Below are 18,693 nucleotides of genomic sequence, written 5' to 3'. Positions count from 1 at the left end.
AATTCAAGGGAGTCAGCCACACAGAAAGGGCAGACACACTTTCAGTGACGGTGTAACACTGACAGCTCAAATTAAGCATAGTGGAAACACACAGACAGGCAGAGATGCACCAGAAGTTAATGATCATTTATCTTTTAAATAATAGATCACACAAAGTTCTTTCCCCCAAATGCCAATTGTTTAAGGGAGTGGTTTGTTTTGTTTAAACAGTCAAAATGTAGAAACCAGAGGGTGGCCTATAGTTTAGTGCTGAGCTCATCTAATGGACTGGGGCTTGCTTTCTGGAGCACTGTTTCAAGATTCTGAGGTGGTATTTGGTCTCAACAGAAAATTGTGCTGATTGATTGGTTGTCATTGATGCCCTGTGTGGAGGGAGAAACAGCCTGCATGCCACAGGTATGCCAGTTCTGAAGTAGATAAAACTCAAGTATGAATGGATGCAGAGGTAAAACAGTTTAACACAAACACTTCCTCAGACCTGACTATGAATTGCAGCAGAATTCCTTTATGACAAGGACCCTTCTTACACTGCTGTAGGAGCACTGTGCATCAGATGCTAGTTCCTGAAATATGTTTTTTAAAGCACAAAGGAAAAGTTAGAGACAGTATCACATCAGAATATAGGTTTCTCTGCTATCTGAAAATTTGTTTTATGCCACTTAGCTTTTATGAAACACCTACATTAGTACCCATTTTTACCAACAGAAAGAAATCTAAAGAGAATTTTCACTTTTATGGAATAGTAATTGCTTCTTTGCACCATTTCATCTTCTGAAAGTTTTCGTAAGAACACTGTACTTTCTGATAGCAGGAGAAGCCAATATTGATGTCCATCTGGACCCCCCACTTTTGTGATTTTATAAAGGGTCTCTGCTGTGTTTAGATACTCTGTCCCAAAGAACAATAAAAATAAAACCTTTCCACAACATTGTTATTCAACTTTGAGAATGAGCCTCAGCCTGTCAGTATGTATAGACAGGGGATTATTCATGAACTTTAGATTTACCAAACAAGAAGTGAAGGTTTCAGAGTAGAAATCGTAGTATCCGCCTAGAGATGTGGCATCTGTGTGCTTGTGGAGAAATGGAATTCCTAACTAATTTCGGAAGATTGAAGGCCCAGCCAGAGCCATCCTGACAGCTGGTTACCAGGCAGCTTCTGGTGGTGATGTACAAGGCGTATTTATCATCCCAAGGGCTCCAAAGAGAAAGTGGGATACCATTACTAGAGTGCTATAAAACTGTCTGGGTATTTTGGGTATTATTCTTATTAAATTAAAGTTCTATTAAAGTGAAACATGTTACTATTTAGATTTCTGTCTGCTTGGCGGTGTTTGTTTCATAAATCTTGCAGGAGAAAATTGGCCCATGGAATTGGATGTTGGATATAGCATTTCTTCCACATCAAGAAAATGGCCACACATTTTTTTAATTGTTTCCCTTGCAAATAATTTTTAAACAGCCTTACAAAAATGTTTTCCTTGCTTCACTCCCCAGTGAGTTAAAAATGCGCACCCGTGGTTGCCAGTTGGCATAGTCTCTTGTGATTCCAGCAGACAGCTATGGGAATGTATGAGGTGATTTCTGGGGTGTGTGTGTGGCGGGGGGGGGGGGACTGTTTTTCCTTGCAGTATGCAAAATGATACTTTTTATTTTTAACTAATTCCTTAAAGCAAAAACACTTCCCACCCACAAGCGTTGCCTAATTGGGGGACATGGAAAATGAATGAAGAAACAAGCCTCAAACAAAGAGGGTTTGCTGAGCCCATTTTAACACTAATTAATTATTGTTGTCAGTAAACTGAAAGTGTACATGGATTACATTTTCCAGAGTCTTTGCCTGGGCCTACAGGGGATGTGGGGCATGTTGCTCCAGGCTTCAGATAGTGGTGGGAGCACAGTTACAACCAGCGGGAACTCTTGCTCACACACTCCTTCTGTATAAAGGATGATGTGTTTCAGTATTGGCTTGCGGTTCTAAAATGAGATGCTTTTCTATTTCAATTATATTGTGGTGGATCAAATGTTACAAAATAAGCCTCAAATAGGAGTGTAGCCTTACCAAAAATGAAAGCATATGTTTGAGTGTCCAAATACAATGGTCATATGTTGACACCTTGAAATACTCAGGCTGTCCCTGCCATATTTGAGGCTTGCTCTATAGGCTCAAACTAGAAAGAAGGCAGAAATTTGGTTTTGACACATTCCCAATTCTCTTGAATGCCTTTTTAAAAAGATTTTTAAAGCTCTGGTCCTCTGCTTTTCCATCTAATGAGAGCCATCTTTTCCATTCTCCTCTCCCCCATCTTTAAGCTGTTCTGTGTTCCAATCCCTAGGGATGTAATCATGCCATGGAAAGATCTTTGGGGACATGGTGTTATTTTATTCATTGATTTATTCAACAAATATTTGAGTACCTATTGGATTCTGGGCTCTGGGATAGGCACTAGGGATGCAATGCTGAGCAAACCAGACACTATCCCTGTCTTCATGCTGTGTAGTGGGAGAGACAGACTTTAATGAAATAATGACAAGAATGAGTTTATGATTAAAATCACAATAAGTATTGTACTATAAAGTAGAGGTATTATCTAAGCATATAATAGAGATGTTGACCTTGTCTAGATGAGGGAAAGGGGTAAAGGTGAGGAAGTGAGGGAAAATTTCTCTGCTTTGACCATACTTGAGCAGAGGTCAGACAAAGCATAACTCAGCAAATTGAGGAAGAGTATTCCACATAGGTAGTGTTTCCCTGGGTCTTAGGGGGTTCTCAAGATGCAGTATTTTCAGTGCTAAAACTTAGACAGTCCCTGGAAACCTACACTAAGAGCATAGAGCATGCAAAGACCTCATTGCAGATAGAAGCATGGAACATTTAATGAATGGAAAGAAGGCTAAAGTTTCTGGAAAACGTTGGCAGAATTTACCCTAGATGAGATCCAATGAGAGAGACGTTCAGGGCCCAACCATGCAGGCCCTTAAAGGTCATGTTAAGGTCTCTATCCTAAGAGCAACGGAAAGTGTTTTAAGAAAGATTTACCTTGCAAGAAGTTCACTCAATCTAGAATATGGGGACCATTACCATGCAAAGTTCAGAAATCTTTCCCTCACTTAAAGTTAGCTGTGGTCCTTTGGCAGTGGTGTGATGGTAAATGTTTAAAACTGGTTTTAGGTGAGGGGGCTGGGTTTGGAGTGGGTGATGGTAGAAAAACCCTCATTGATAGCATTTGCCAGTTTCCACGGTACTCCCACCATAGTCAATTTCAAGCTACCAACATGGTGTCTTGAATGCAGATTTGGGGAAAGATACTATGATGGACCCCAATAGCCATGCTAGTTGCTTCTCTTCCTATTCAAACAGAATGTTTTTCAAATAGCCAATAAATTTAAGCCTTTCCCTGACCAGTAGAAAGTTCCGACAGACATAGGAGGGGAGCTTAAGCTCTACTACATCATGTAAAGATTCAATAAGCATAGCTAGGCTTGCTTCTCTGAATCTAGAGGGTCCCAAAGACATGGAAAAAACAGATCACTGATAGAAATGTAAAAATCACATTAGACAAGCATAAGGCTTTTTAGAGACCATGGAAACATTTCTACAACCTTCTGTGATGCTGCATGGCCATCAGAGAACTGAACACCAATGTCGATGTGATGCCCTGACATAACTAAGATTTTTGCAATCTTGCCTCAGAGATTGAAAATTTTTGGAATTTTAACCAATATGCTAAAACCAAAACAAGACAAAACAAAACAAAACCCCACAACACTCCAGGCTCAGATTGCTGAATGCTTAGAAAAGGGATATGCATCATTTTAACCCTGAACAACCAGAGTTGTAAAAACTTAAGCACAAGTTCAAGGAAATCTGTGTTTCTTGAAGGTAAGGATTGTTTCTTATTCACTCTGGTATCCATATTGAGTGCTCAGAATCAGGTTCAAAGTAGAAGTTAAAAATGATAGAAATATAGATAATCTAGATAGAAATATAGATAATTTAATGTGCATAAAAAGGTAGGTCTTTATGATTAACTTTGTAATCATCTGACAATTTTAAGCTATCTTATTGTCTGAACTTCAATATAAACAGCTATTAGAATTTTCAGAGAAGGATAGCTATTAACTGTATTAATTTTTAAATAAATTTTTAAATTATACAATAGAGGTAGATTTGCAGGAAAGTTCTAAAGATAGTACAGAGAGTTCCCCTATATTAACAGTTTGCATCAGTATGGTACATTTGTCATAATTAATGAACCAACACCATTATTCACTGAAGTCCATGGTTTATTTGGATTTCCTTACTTTTTACCTAATGTCCTTTTCTGTTCCAGGATCCCATTCAGATACCACATTACATTTAGTCATAATGTCTCCTAAGGCTCCTCTTGATGGTGACATGTTTCAACTTTCCTTGTGAATGAACTGCTTAGAAGAGTACCAGTTGTGTGTTTTGTTATTTTCAAGAAAGTCCTTTCAGTTGGGATCTGTTTGATGTTTTTCTCCTGATTACACTGGGTACCTCGAGTGTTTTAGAGAGGGATACCACAGAAGTAAAGTGCTATTCTCATCACACCATATGCAGAGTACGTATTATCAACACGATTTATCACTGTATTGTTGATCTTGATCACCTAGATAATATAGTTTGTAAGGTTTCCCTACAGTAAGGTTGCCCTATTTTTCTCCCTTTTATTCTGTACTATTTGGAAGGAAGTCACATGCACAGCCCATGCTTAAGGCATGAGGAGTTATGCTCCCTCTCCTTGAAAGCAAAATAGCTAATAAGTTATTTGGAATTCCTCTGCATGAGAGATTATCTCTTCTCCCCAAATTATTTATTTATTCAATCATGTATCTATATCAGTATTGACTCAAGGATATTTATTTTGTACTTCGGGTTATAATCCAGTATTAATTTATTTTGTTCAAATTTTATCTAGCTTTGGTTATTGGGAGCCCTTTCAGTTGTCTCCTGTGTCCCTTTGACATATTCCCATCACTGAGGGTTTTATTTTTGAGCACTACAAGATATTCCAGGATCATCTTGTATATTTCCTGTCCCAGTCCTATAATTGAAGGAGAAAATGGTTCATTTTATTAGAGAATGGTATTAGAAACCAAGATCTGGATGCTAGAGTGATTCATTGTTTCTGGGATGTCATTGTTCCTAGGACCTCTCAGCTAATAAAGCAAGGAAAAATATGTGTGTATCTATCTCTATATTAAGAAAAATGCAGGTTTGTACTGATGTCTTCAACTCTATTACCACATAGATCATTTTAATGTCCTCCCCTTACTTGTCTATATAAGTTCTGATTTCAATAGTAAGACACCTGGCTCCCACCATCTGTCATCCATGTTCTTAATTGTTCAATTCCAGAATACATGTATAGTGGCTTCAGAATTGTTCACCCATACCTTCACTGGAAACAACTTCAACTAAAATATAGTGCAAAGTTAGTGCAAGTACATGTGCTTTTAGTCTTACATACTCCATTCATTTGCAAATTTACTTAGATCAGAATCTTTCCCCCCAATCCCCTCAGTGAAGTTGTTTAATATCTTTGTAATGTAGTTTGATTGTTTTATTAAAGTCTGCATTTCATCCTAGCCCCCAATATACTGAGTTTTTTAAAAAAGTTACATACATTAAGCTTCACTCATTCTATGGTAAATTTCTATAACTTTTGATAAATGCATAGAATAGTTCTCCACTCTAAAAAATTCTGTTTCACCTTTTCAACTCTCTCCTCATCCCCAACCACCAATGTGTTTATCATCTGTATAGTTTTGTCTTTTCCCAAATATAGAATCATACAGTATACAGCCTTTTGAGACTGGCTTCTTTCACTTAGAAATATGCATTTGATATTCTTCTATGCCTTTTGTTGACTTCATGGATCATTCCTTTTTATCACTAAATAGTATTCCACTATATGGATGCACCACAATTTGTTTATCCATTCACCTACTATCTATTCACTTTGATTCTTTCCAGTTTGGAACAATTACGAATATAGCTCCTATAATCATTTATGTGAAAGCCCTAGTCTAGACACACATTTTTAAATCAAAGGATAAATATTTGAGTGCAACTACTGAATCACATGGTAAGACTATACTTAATTTTGTAAGAAACTACCAAACTCTCTTCCAAAGTAGCTGTACCATTCTTAAAAAAGTGAATTATAGTTTGTTTTTGGGATTGTTTATGTTTTTGTTTTTGTTTTTGCTCTGCATCCTCACCAGCAGTTAGTATGGTCAGTTTTTGGATTTTAGCCATTCGAATAAGTGCAAATGCACTAATGTGCATTTCCTTAATGATACATGGTATACAGCTATTTTCATATGCTCATTTTCCATCTATGTATTTTTAAAATTTTTTACTGTTTATTTATTTTTAAGAGAGAGAGAGACAGAGCTCAAGCAGGGAGGGGCAGAGAGAGAGGAAGACACAGAATCTGAAGCAGGCTCCAAGCTCTGAGATGTCAGCACAGAGCCTGACACTGGGCTTGAACTCACAAACAACAAGGTCATGACCTGAGCCAAAGTTGGATGCTTACCTGACTGAGCCACCCAGGTGTCCCACAATCTATATATTATCTTTAATAAAATATCTGTTCAGATCTTTTGCTCATTTTTAAATTGACTTGTTTGTTTTGTATTGTTGAGTTTTAATAGTTCTTTATATATTTTAGGTATAAGTCCTTTATCACATGTATGTTTTGCATAAATTTTGTCCCAGGCAGTGGTTTCTCTTTTCGTTCTCTTAAGAGTGTCTTTTGAAGAGAAAAAGATTTAAAATTTAATAAACACCAATTTATGAATTTTTTTCTTGCATGGGTCATACTTTGGTGTTGTATCTGAAAACTCACTAATTCAAGGTCACATAGGCTTTTCCCACTTTTTTCCTAGATGTAATTATATAATTTTATAATTTTGCATTTTACATTTAGAATCTTCCTGTGTGTGTGTGTGTGTTGCATATAAATATCCAACTGTTCCAGAATCATTTGTTAAAGAGATTATCTTTTCTCCAATGAATTGCCTTTGTTCTTTTATTTTAAAAAGTGGTTGACTATATCTGTGTAGGTTTGTTTCTGGGTTCTCTACTCTATCCCATTCATATATATATGTCTATTCTTTGGCCAATACCATGTTGTCTTGATTATTGTAGCTTTATAGTAAGTCTAAAAATTGGGTTCAACTTGAATTGAGTGTTCCAACTTGGCTCTTATTTTTTTATATTGCATTGGCTGTTCTAGATCTTTTGCCTTTCCATATAAATTTTAGAAGAAGTCTGCCAATATCTTCAAAATAGCTTGCCAATATTTTAATTGGGATTGTATTAAATCTATAGGACAAGTTGCAAAAAATTGATGTCTTAACGATATTTAGTTTTCTAATCCATGAATATGGAAAATCTCTCCATTTCTTAGATCTGTAGGATTTCTTTCATTAGTGTTTTATAGTTTTCTGCATATAGACACTCTACATATTTTGTTAGATTTACCTAAGTATTTAATTTTTTGGTGCTATTGTAAATGACATTTTTAAAATTTCAATTTCCAATTGCTTGTTGCAGAGAAGGAATTGACTTTTGTATATTGTTCAATACCTATTCAACAACTGTTTATTAGTTTCAGGAGAAGTTTTATAGATTTTTTTATATAGGCAATTAAGTGACCTGTGAATAAATACAATTTTATTTTGTTTCCTATATATTTCATTTCTTTTTCTTGTCTTATTGTACCAGCTAGGATTTCCAGTGTCATGTTGAATAGTGGTGATGAGGGAGGACATCTTTGTCTTGGTACTGATCTTAGGGGAAAAGTGCTTAGTATCTCACCATTAAGTATTATGTTAGCTCTAGTATTTAAAAAATGTTCTTTATCAAGTTGAATAAGTTCCCCTTTATTCCTAGCCTGCTGGGAGTTTTTATCATGAATGGATACTGGATTTTGTCAAATATTTTTCCATGTTAATTGATGTCATCATATGAGCATGTTGATGTGGTTGGCTACATTAATTCCATTTTGAATATTAAACCAACATGTAGACCTGGAATAAATTCCACTTGGTCATGGTGCATAATTATTCTTATACATTATCAATTTGACTTGCTAGTATTTTGTTGGAAATTTTTGTGTCCATGTTTATGAATATTGATCTGTAGTTTTATTTTCTTTACCTTGTTTTGGAATAAGAGGTAATTACTCAGAATGAGTTAGGGTGTGTTTTTTTCACTGCTTTCAGGCTTAATATACTCTTTATTCCCTGGTTTCCACAGGTGGAAACTTAAGCTATTGATTTTAGTATTTTCTTCTTTTCTAATATATACATTTGACGCTATAAATTTTCCTGTAAGTACAGCTTTCACTGCACCCTACAAACTTTGATGAATTTTATTTTCATTTTTTTAAAGATTTTAAATTTTATATTAGAGAAAGAGAGAGAGAGTGCTAGGAGGGAAAGTGGCAGAGAGAGAGGAAAGAGGGGGAGAGAATCCCAAGCAGGTCCCATGCTCAGTGCAGAGCCTGACAGGGGGCTCAGTCTTGGGACCCTGAGCTCATGGCCTGAGCTGAAATCAAGAGTCAGACACCCAACAGACTGAGCCACCCATGTGCCCAATGTGTTGTATTTTCTTATTCATTTTCACTTAGTTCAAAATATTTAATTTCTCTGGAGACTTCTCTGATCCATGGGTTATTTTTATAAATGTATTATTTGATTTCCAAGTATTTGAGGATTTTTCCAGTTCTATTTCTATTATTGGCTTCTGGTTTACTTTCACTGTGGTCTGAGACCACACTTTGTATTATTTCTATTCTCTTAAATTTGTTAAGGTGTATGCCACGGCTCATAATGTGGTCTATCTTGGTGAATGTTCCATATGAGCTTAAGAAGAATGTGTATTCTGCTATTATTGGATGGAGTCTTCTATAAATGTCCATAGATCAATTTGATTGATAGTTCTGTTCAGGTCATCTATATCCCTACTGATTTTCTGCCTACTTGATTGATCAATTACTGACAGAAGCCTGTTAAAGTCTTCAACTCTAATAGCATCTTTGTCTATTTTTCCATTAAGTTCTACCCATTTGCCTCATATATTTTGATGTATTTTTGTTAGGTGCTTGACCTTTTAAGATTGTTATGTCTTCTTGGGGAATTAACCCCTCTATAACTATGTAATACTCCTTTATTGTCCCTGATAATCTTTCTTGTTCTGAAGCCTATTTTGTATGAAATAAATTTATCTACTTGTGTTTTCTTTTGATTGGTGCTATCATGGTATATGTCCCCATACCTATACTCTTAACCTAACCTATTTGAGTATTTATATTTAAAAGTGTTTCTTGTATACGACATCTATTTGGGTCTTGTTTCATCCATTCTGACAATTGATATATTTTGACCATTCATATTTAAAGTGATTATTGATATAGTTGAATCAATATCTATCATGCTTCTATATGCATTACATTTGTACTTTGTTGTACTTTGTACCCCTGTTGACTATATTTTCCCATCATTAGATGAGAGAGAAAAGCTAGAAGAGCTTTGATGGGGAAAAAATACTTTCCTCTGCCTGGAATAAGGCTCTGGCAAATTATTTTCCTCTGGAGATTACTTCCTCTTGAGAAGACTCTAGGTGTGTTTCAATGTGATTGCTGTTCCTCTCCCCTTCCCAGAGCAATGAGGGGATCTTTCTTGGATCATCACCTTGAAAAACTGGTGGGATTCTTAGAAGTAAATTCATGAAAGTGTGGTGGCCACCCTAAGACTGTGACTCCCAGGATGTTCTCATTCTTATACTAGTTAATACTTAACCTGCAGTAATTCATCAAAATTATGTGTAATTGTTTCTACTGGTTTATGGCACTACCAGCTTCTGCTCTGGTAAGCAGATATTGACTATGCCTCTCTGAATATGCCTGCCTCTCAATATTTGGAGTAGTGAGCCACGACTGAAACTTCAGTTCGCTGATGGACCCAAATAACACGGCTGATTTTCAGTGTTTACTTGATGTAATGGTGGAAAGTGATGATTTCCAAGGTCTTTACATATCAGAGCTGAAACTAGAAATCTTTATTTTGTTTCTTGGTTTAGTAAAATTTTTAATTTGGATAATTGTAGATTCACATACAGTTGTCAGAAACAATACATATATTCCATGTAACTTTTGCCCAGTTCCTCCCAATAGTAACATCTTGAAAAACTATATATATGGCAATATTACAGCCAGGATATTAACGTTGATAGTGTCAGAACATTTTCATCACCATATGGATCCTTCATGCTTCCCTTTTATAACTACACTCATTTCTCTCCCTCAACCCCTTTTGGACCCTGGTAACCACTAATATTGTCTTTATTTCTATATCTTTGTCATTGGAATAATTTTATATAAATGAAATCATATAGTATGTAATATTTTAAGATTCAATTTTTTACTCACTAATCTTGGGAGATTTATTCAGGTTTTTGCTTGTGTTAGTTGTTGTTTTTAATTTCTGAGTAGTATTTATTAATATGGATATATCACAGTTTATTACCATTCACCAATTTGAGGACATTGGGGTTACTTCCAGTTTGGATTTATTCTAAATAAAGCTGTATGAACATCTTATGTATAGGTTTTCTTTTGTGAACATGCTTTATTTCTCTGGGATAAATACCTAGGAGTGCAATTGCTGGCTTGTAGAGTAGTTGCATATTTAGGTTTTTAAGAAATTGCCAAATTGTTTTCCAGATGTCTATAACATTTTATATTATCTCCAGAAATGTAGGAGTGATTTTTTAATTTTAGCTTTTCTGATAGATGTGTGGTGATGACTTGTTGGTTTTAATTTTAATTTCCTTAATGGCTAATAATGTTTAATATCTTTTTATTCATTTATTTGCTATCTACATTCTCTTCAGTGTACTGTCTCTTCATGAGTTTCATCCAATTTCTAACTGGATTGTTTATTTTTGCTACTGTTGAGTTTTGAGTGTTCTTTATGGATACTAGTCCTTTGCTAGATATATGGTTTTCAAACATTATCTCCCATGCTATAGGTTGTCTTTTCATTCTTTTCTCATAGTAAAAGTTATTATGGATCATGCTTTTGGTTGCAAGTCTAGGAATACTTTGCCTAGCCCTAGTTCCTCAAGATTTTCTCGTATGTTTTTTTCTAAAAAATTTACAATTTTACAGTTAACTCCATGATCTATTTTGAGTAGTTTTATATAGAATGTGAGAATTAGGTTGAGGTTTGTTTTTGTTTGTTTGTTTGTTTGTTTGTTTGTTTTTCCTATGGATGTCCACTTGCTCCAGCACTATTGTTGAAAAGGCTAGCCTTCTTCCATTGAATTGCCTTTGCATGTTTGTCAAAGATTAGTTAGGCATATATATGTGCATCAGTTCCCTTATTCTCTATTCTGTTCCATTAATTTGTGGGCTTCTCCCCCACCCCCACCCCAATACCATATAGTCTTGATTACTGTAGCTATATAAAGAAATTTGACATTGGGTAGATTAATTTATTCTACTTAATTTTCTTTTCAAAATTGTTTTTAGCTATTCTACTTTCTTTGAGTTTTCATATAAATTTAGAAAAAGCTTTTATAAAGTTATTTTTGTTAACTTAAAGTTTATTTATTTATTTTCAGAGAGACAACATGAGCCAAGTAGGGGCAGAGAATGAGGGAGAGAGAGAAAATCCCAAGCAGGCTCCACTCTCTGTGCTGAGACTGGTGCAAGGCTCAGTCTCACAACTGGGAGAACATGACCTGAGCTGAAATCAAGAGTTGTATGCTTATCCAACCGAGCCACCCAGGTGCCCCTAGAATAAACTTATTTATACCTAAAAGAAATCTTGCTGAAATTTTGGTAGGAATTTCTTTCATTTTCTATTGCTGCTATAGCACATTACCACAAACTTAGTAGATTAAAAGAAAATGAATTTGTTATCTTACAATTCTGGTGGAAGTCTGAAATCAGTGTCACTAGGCTGAAGTCAAAGCATTGACAGGGCCGGTTTCTTTTGGAGACTATGAGGGAAGAATCTGTTTCCTTCCCTGTTTTAGTTTCTGGTGGCTGTCTGCATTCCTTGCTTTGTGATTTCCTCCATCTTCAAAGCATAGCACTCTTCTTGCTTCCATCATTAAATGTGTCCTACTTCCCCTTCTGTGTCAACTATCCCTCTGGTTCCCTCTTAAAAGGACACCTGTGATTATGTTTAGGGCCCACAAAATAATTCAAGATAATCTTTTAATCTCAATAATCTCAATCTTTTAATCTCTTAGTTTATCACGTATATACAAAATTCTTTTTATATATAAGATAACATTCACAGGTCCAAGAATTAAGAACTGGATACCTTTGGAGACTGTATTCAGTCTACTACAACTTGTATATCACTTTGAGGAGGATTGACATGTTTACTTTGTTGCATCTTCTAATCCATGAACATGGTATATATGTCCATTTATTTAGATCTTTGATATCTTTAGGTATCATTTTGTACTTTTCAGCATACACATCTTATATATGCTTTATTATATTTATACTGAAGTATGTCTTATTTTAAGCAATTATAAATAGAATTGTATTTTTAATTTTGGTGCCCACATGTTCCTTGCTAGTATATAGAAATACAGTTGATTTTTCTATGTTTGTCATATATGCTGCGATCTACCTGGCAGAACTTTCTCATTAGGTTGTTAGCTTATTAGTATTATTGGTTTGGAAGATTTTGCAGATTGCTTAAGATTTTCTACATAGAACATCATGCCATCTGCAAATGGGTACAACTGTTTTGTTTTTCCTCTCCTCTGTTCTGTACACCTTCTTTCTCCCTCTCTCTCTGTCCTTCCTTCCTCCCTCCCTCCCTTATTTCTCTTTTTTTCTTCTTTCTTTCTTTCTTTCTTTCTTCTTTCTTTTTCTTTCTCTCTACCTCATTGCACCAGCTAGAACTTTCAGTACTGTGTTGACTAAGAGTTGAGAGAGAAAACATTTTTTCTTCTTGATCTTAAGAGGAAAATATTTAGTCTTTCACCATTAAGCATAATGTTAGCTATAGGAATTTTGTACGTGTTCGTTATCAAATTGAAGTTCTATTACTAATTTTCTGAGTTTTTATCATGAATGAGTTTGGGATTTTGTCAAATGCTTTGTCTTCAATAATTGACTTAAATATGTAAAATTTTTAGCATGTTAATTTGGTGGATTACATTGATTGATTTTTAAAATATTTAGCCAGTTTTCTATTACTAGAATAAATCCTACTTGATTAAGATATATAACTATTTTCATATATTGATGAATTCTACTTACTAATATTTTGTTAAAGATTTTTGCATGTATATTCATGAAGGGTATTGATCAGTATTTTCTTTTATGTACTGTTTTTCTAATTTTGATATCAGGGTGATTAATATCTGATTATCTGGTATCAGGGAAATATATCCTTCCCTTCTATTTTCTGGAAGAAATTATGTAGAATTAGTGTTAATTCTTTAGATGCTTGGTATGATTTTACCATAAAACCATCTGGGCCTAAAAATTTCACTTTGGAGAATTTTAAATTATGAGTTTAATTTTTACAGTTATAAGGCTATTGAAATTATGCATTTTATTTTGGATGAATTGTAGTAGTTTGTGCATTTTAGCAATTGGGTTATTTCATCTAAGTTGTCAAATTTATGTATTTTAGTGTCACCTCTTTATCCTTTTGGTATCTATAGCATCTCTAGTGGTAATCCATTTCGTTTCTGATGCTGGTAATTTATGTCTTCTCTCTTTCTTTGTTAGTCTTTATAGGGGTTGTCAATTTGATTGATCTTCTCAAAGAACCAACTTTTTGTTTCATTTAGGTTTCTCTCTTTTTTATTTAATTGGTTGGTGCTCTTTATTATTTTTTCTGCATGCTTATTTTGTGGTTGTTTTGTTCTTTTATTTCTAGATTCTTGGGGTGGGAGCTTAGATTATTGATTTGAAAATTTCCTTTTTTCTATCACTATATTTTGAAAATTTAATTACAATTACAAATTTAATTATAATATGTCTTGGTGTTGGCCTGCTTTTGTTGATTTTGATGGGAGTTTTCTGTGCCTCCTGGATTTGGATGATTGTTTCCTTCCCCACATTAGGGAAGTTTTCAGCTATTATTTCTTCAAATAAATTTTCTGCTCCCTTTTTTCTCTGTCTTCTGGGACTCCTATAATATAAATGTTATTACATTTGATGGAGTCACTGAGTTCCCTAAGTCTATTCTTGTGTTGCATAATTCTCCTTTCTCTCTTTTGTTCAACTTCATTATTTTCCATTACTTTGTCTTCTGGATCATTAATTTGTACCTCTGCTTCTTCCAGCCTGCTGTTCATTGCAACAAGCCTATTTCAATCTTGTTTATTGTATTCTTCATCTCTGATTGATTCTTTTTTAACTCTTATTTCTGTGGTAAGGGTCTTGCTGATATCTTCTATTCTTTTCTCAGCCCAGTGAGTATCCTTATGATTGTTGCTTTAAATTCTCCATCAGGCATGTTACCTATATCTGTTTTGCTTAGATGTCTGGCTGTGGCCTTATCTCATGCTTTCATTTGTGATAAATTCCTCCCTAGTTGCATTTTGTCTAAGTTTCTACCTTCTTCTCTATATTAGAAAGGCCAGTTTTGTCTCATGCACCTGAAAGTAATGGCCTTATGAAGAAGAGGTCATGTAGTGCCCAGGGCCTGGCTCTTTAGGAAGTATCTCTGGCGGGAGATGCATGTGCTCTGCTGTTATCTTTGGCTGCTCTATACTTCAAGACAGTTGTCAACAGAGGCTCTCCTTGTCTTCTATGGGCAGTGTTTGGTCCCTAGCCTGAATGTGGCAAGTTTTAATAGGTGTGCTCTGGTCTGCTTGTGTAATGAGACGTGACACCACCTCCACCCTAACTCTTTGGCTGGAAGATATGGTGTAGGCAGGGGTTTGTGCTGGTCTTCTGGGGGGAAGAGCCCACTGTGCTGGGAGGGGGGAAAGCTTTACTGAGAAGGGCAGTCTTACCAGAGTGCAGGGTTGGTGGGTTTTGGTGTAAGCAAGTTAGCCCGTGTCCATGCTTGGCTATTTCCCACAGTTGGCTCTGTGTTTATGCTGAGGAATAGGGGAGAGGGAACGTGCCAGCCAGCAATTTGTTCCTAGAGAAGCATCTCCATAAATGCTGTCTCTCAGGGACATGCTCAGAAAGGAGCAAATAATCTCCCCACTGTGTACCCCTGAGTTCTTCAGATAGCTGTTTCCAAGATGTCTGCCTCCAGGTTGTTTGCCTGCCTTCTCTCCAGGAGCAGCATAGTGTCTTCTGGGCTCTATCCCAGCCATGCCCTCTGACCTGTAAAATTCCAGGCTTTGGGCACCTGGTGGCTCAATTAAGCGTCTGAATCTTGGATTTGGCCCAGGCCATGATCTTGGGGTCCATGGATTTAAGTTCTGCATCAGGCTCTGTGCTGACAGCATGGAGCCTGCTTAGGATTTTCTCTCTCTGCCCCTCTCTTTCTGTTCTGCTTGTGCTCACTCTTTCTCTCTCTCTCTCTCTCTCTCTCTCTCTAAAAATAAATAAATAAACTTAAAAAAAATAATAAAATAGGGGCGCCTCGGTGGCTCAGTTGTTTGGGCACCCAACTTCAACTCAGGTCATGATCTCATGGCTTGTGACTTCGAGCCCAGCGTTGGGCTCTGTGCTGACAGCTCAGAGATTGGAGGCTGCTTTGGATTCTGTGTCTGCCTCTCTCTCTCTGCCCCTCCCCACTCATGCTCTGTATTCCTCTGTCTCTCAAAAACAAATAAAAGTTAAAAAATTTTTTTTTAATAATAAATAATACAATAAAATAAAATCCCAGGCTTTAAGCCCTGCTGATTGCTAGAACTCATGAACTCTCTCACCCTTCTCCATGACCATGGTTCCCTCTCCTCTATGATTCATTTCTCCTCTAAGCGACATCTCCACCTTCATACCTTCCCACCTCCACCACCATACCTTCTTTGATATTACCTCCTCTCTCACTTTTGTTGTGGAATCTGTTCTGTCAGTCTTCAGGTTGATTTCCGGGGTATTTAGAATGATTTGACAGTTATCTAATTGTGTTCGTGAGATGAGACAAGCCTAGGGGCATCCAACTTTGCTGCCATCTTCCTCTCCTTATCAGTATATGTCCCCTTCTTTTTCTAATTTAATTACTTTAGTGATATAAATTCCCCCTGCAAGTACTGTGTCCCATAAATTTTTCTATGTTGAGTTTTGATTTTCATTAAGTTGAAATATATTTTTAAATTTCCTTTGAGACTTCCTCTTTTCTGTGTGGATTATTTACAAGTACACTGTTTAGTTTCCAAGTACTCAGAGTTTTCTCTTTATCTTTCTGTTATTGATCTCTAAGTTGATTCCATTGTGATCAACAATACATTCTGAATGATTTAAATTGTTTAAAATTATTTTCCTTAAATTAGTTCTTTTTTATTGAAGTATAATTTACAGTGTTATATTAATTTCAGGTGTAAAATATAATGATTCATCAATTCTATGCATTACTCAGTGCTAATCAAGATAAGTGTACTCTTGATCCCTTTTATTTTTTTCACACCTCCCTCACCCACCTACCCTCTGGAAACCACCAGTTTGTTCTATGTACTTAAAATTTTTCGAGTTTTGCTTCATGACACAGGATGCCTTGGTATATTTCTGTGGATGCTTGAGAAGAATGTGCATTTTGTAATTGTTGGGCAAAGTGTTCTATAAATGTCAGTTAGATCTTGGTTGATGGTATAATTGAGGTCTTTGTATACTTGTTGATTTTTTGTCTAGTTGTTGTATCAATTGTAAAAGTAAGCATCATTAAAATATCTAACTATAATTGTGGATTTTTCTATTTCTACTTTCCATTCTATTAGTTAGCTCCTCTGTATACTTGGCAACTTTGTTGTTTGGTGCATACATTAGGATTGCTTTGTCTTCTTGGTAGATTGATGCTGTTATCATTTTGTAATGTCCCTCTCTGTCTCTAGTAATTTTCTTTTGTTAGAAATCTACCATATCTGATATTAATTAGCCACTCCTGATTTCCTTTGATTAATGTTTGCAGGATCTATTTTACCATCATTTTACTTTCAATCTGCCTCTATTGGTATATTTGAAGTGAGTTTCTCTTAGACAATACATATAGTAGTTTTAAAAATTCAGTCTGTCGGTGCAGCCTACCTCTCTGAGCCATCCCCACCTCTTCAGCGCCCTGCATCCTGCTGACAGCTACCGGCCAGCTCCTGGTGCCCCACCGCCATCCCATCCTCGCCCCACAGTCCCAAAAGCCAGTGTGACCTGGGGTCGAGTCAACACTGCTGGACCTGGAAGTGCGTCTGAGTCTCTGTTGGCACATAGCCTTTGCCACAATATTAACTGGGGATCCCTTTGTTTGCAAGGTGCCACAGAAACCAGGACTCTGTAGAGTTAGACCCAACCCTTTTCTCTTGTGCCAAATAAGTGTCATCAGAAAACTGTTTAGTTTTGATCCAAGCCATGAGAGCATTTCAAGCTTGCCATTCCACACTCATCCAGCCTCTGCTCCTCTCTTGAGCAGTCCCAGGAAAGCTTCACAGGAAACTTTTGGCTTTGGAGACACAGAAAAGGAAGAAATCCCAGAAGTTAAAAAACAGATGTGTTCTGGCATTTGTTATGGGCTGACTTGTGCCCCCCAAGTTAATGTGTCAAATTTCTAACCCCCAGTACCTCAGAACATGGCTATATTTGGAGACAGGACCTTTAAAGTGGTGATAAAATTAAAATGAAGCTCTAGCGTGGGCCCTAAGCCAATTTGACTGATGTCCTTATAAGAAGAGGAAATTTGGACACACAAAGAGATACCAGAGTCACCAAGCACAGAGGAATAAAGACCATGTGAGGATGCAACAAGAAGGTGGCCATCTGCAAGCCAAGGAGAAAGGCCTCAAAAGAAACAAAACCTGTTGACATCTTAATCTTAGATGTCTACCCTCCAGAACTGTGAGAGATAAATTTCTGTTGTTTAAGCCACTCAGTCTACTGTATTTTGTTGTGGAAGCCCTAGAAAACTAATGCAACATTCAAGACTATTTTTCTATTTTAACAGTCTGGAGTCCATGCTGGAACACAAAACCAGGAAATTATCTCTCTTGTCTGCTACAGAAAATCTTCCTATGAGGGCTGGGCCTGGAGAAAACTTTTACTACTTTTCTAAATGATGGGGAAATTTTGAAACCAGGAAATCTGTTTGGAGTGCCTGGGTGGCTCAGTCAGTTGAGCGTCCAACCTCAGCTCAGGTCATGATCTCATGGTTCATGAGTCCGAGCCCCTCGTTGGGCTCTGTGCTGACAGCTCAGAGCTTGAAGCCTGCTTCAGATTCTGTGTCTCCCTCTCTCTCTGCCCCTCCCCTGCTCACACTCTGTCTGTCTCTCTCTCTCTCTCTCAAGAATAATCCAACTAAAATTTTAAAAAAATATTTTAATATTATAGTATGTGTGGGAAAAATCTCTAAATAAAGAACAATATATACATTTAAGTCAGGCCTTCTTACCTAAGGTGTGGTATTCCTAAGAAATTATGGGAAATTTAAGAGATGTTTTTGCAGGCTGGTTAGCATTCTGTTGGTAATAGTAGCAAAAAAGATGTGAGCACAATGAAATGGTTGTTACATC

This window comes from Prionailurus viverrinus, chromosome B2 (assembly GCF_022837055.1).
Source record: "Prionailurus viverrinus isolate Anna chromosome B2, UM_Priviv_1.0, whole genome shotgun sequence".
In the NCBI taxonomy this organism is placed as follows: Eukaryota; Metazoa; Chordata; class Mammalia; order Carnivora; family Felidae; genus Prionailurus; species Prionailurus viverrinus.
This window is presented reverse-complemented; position numbering follows the sequence as displayed.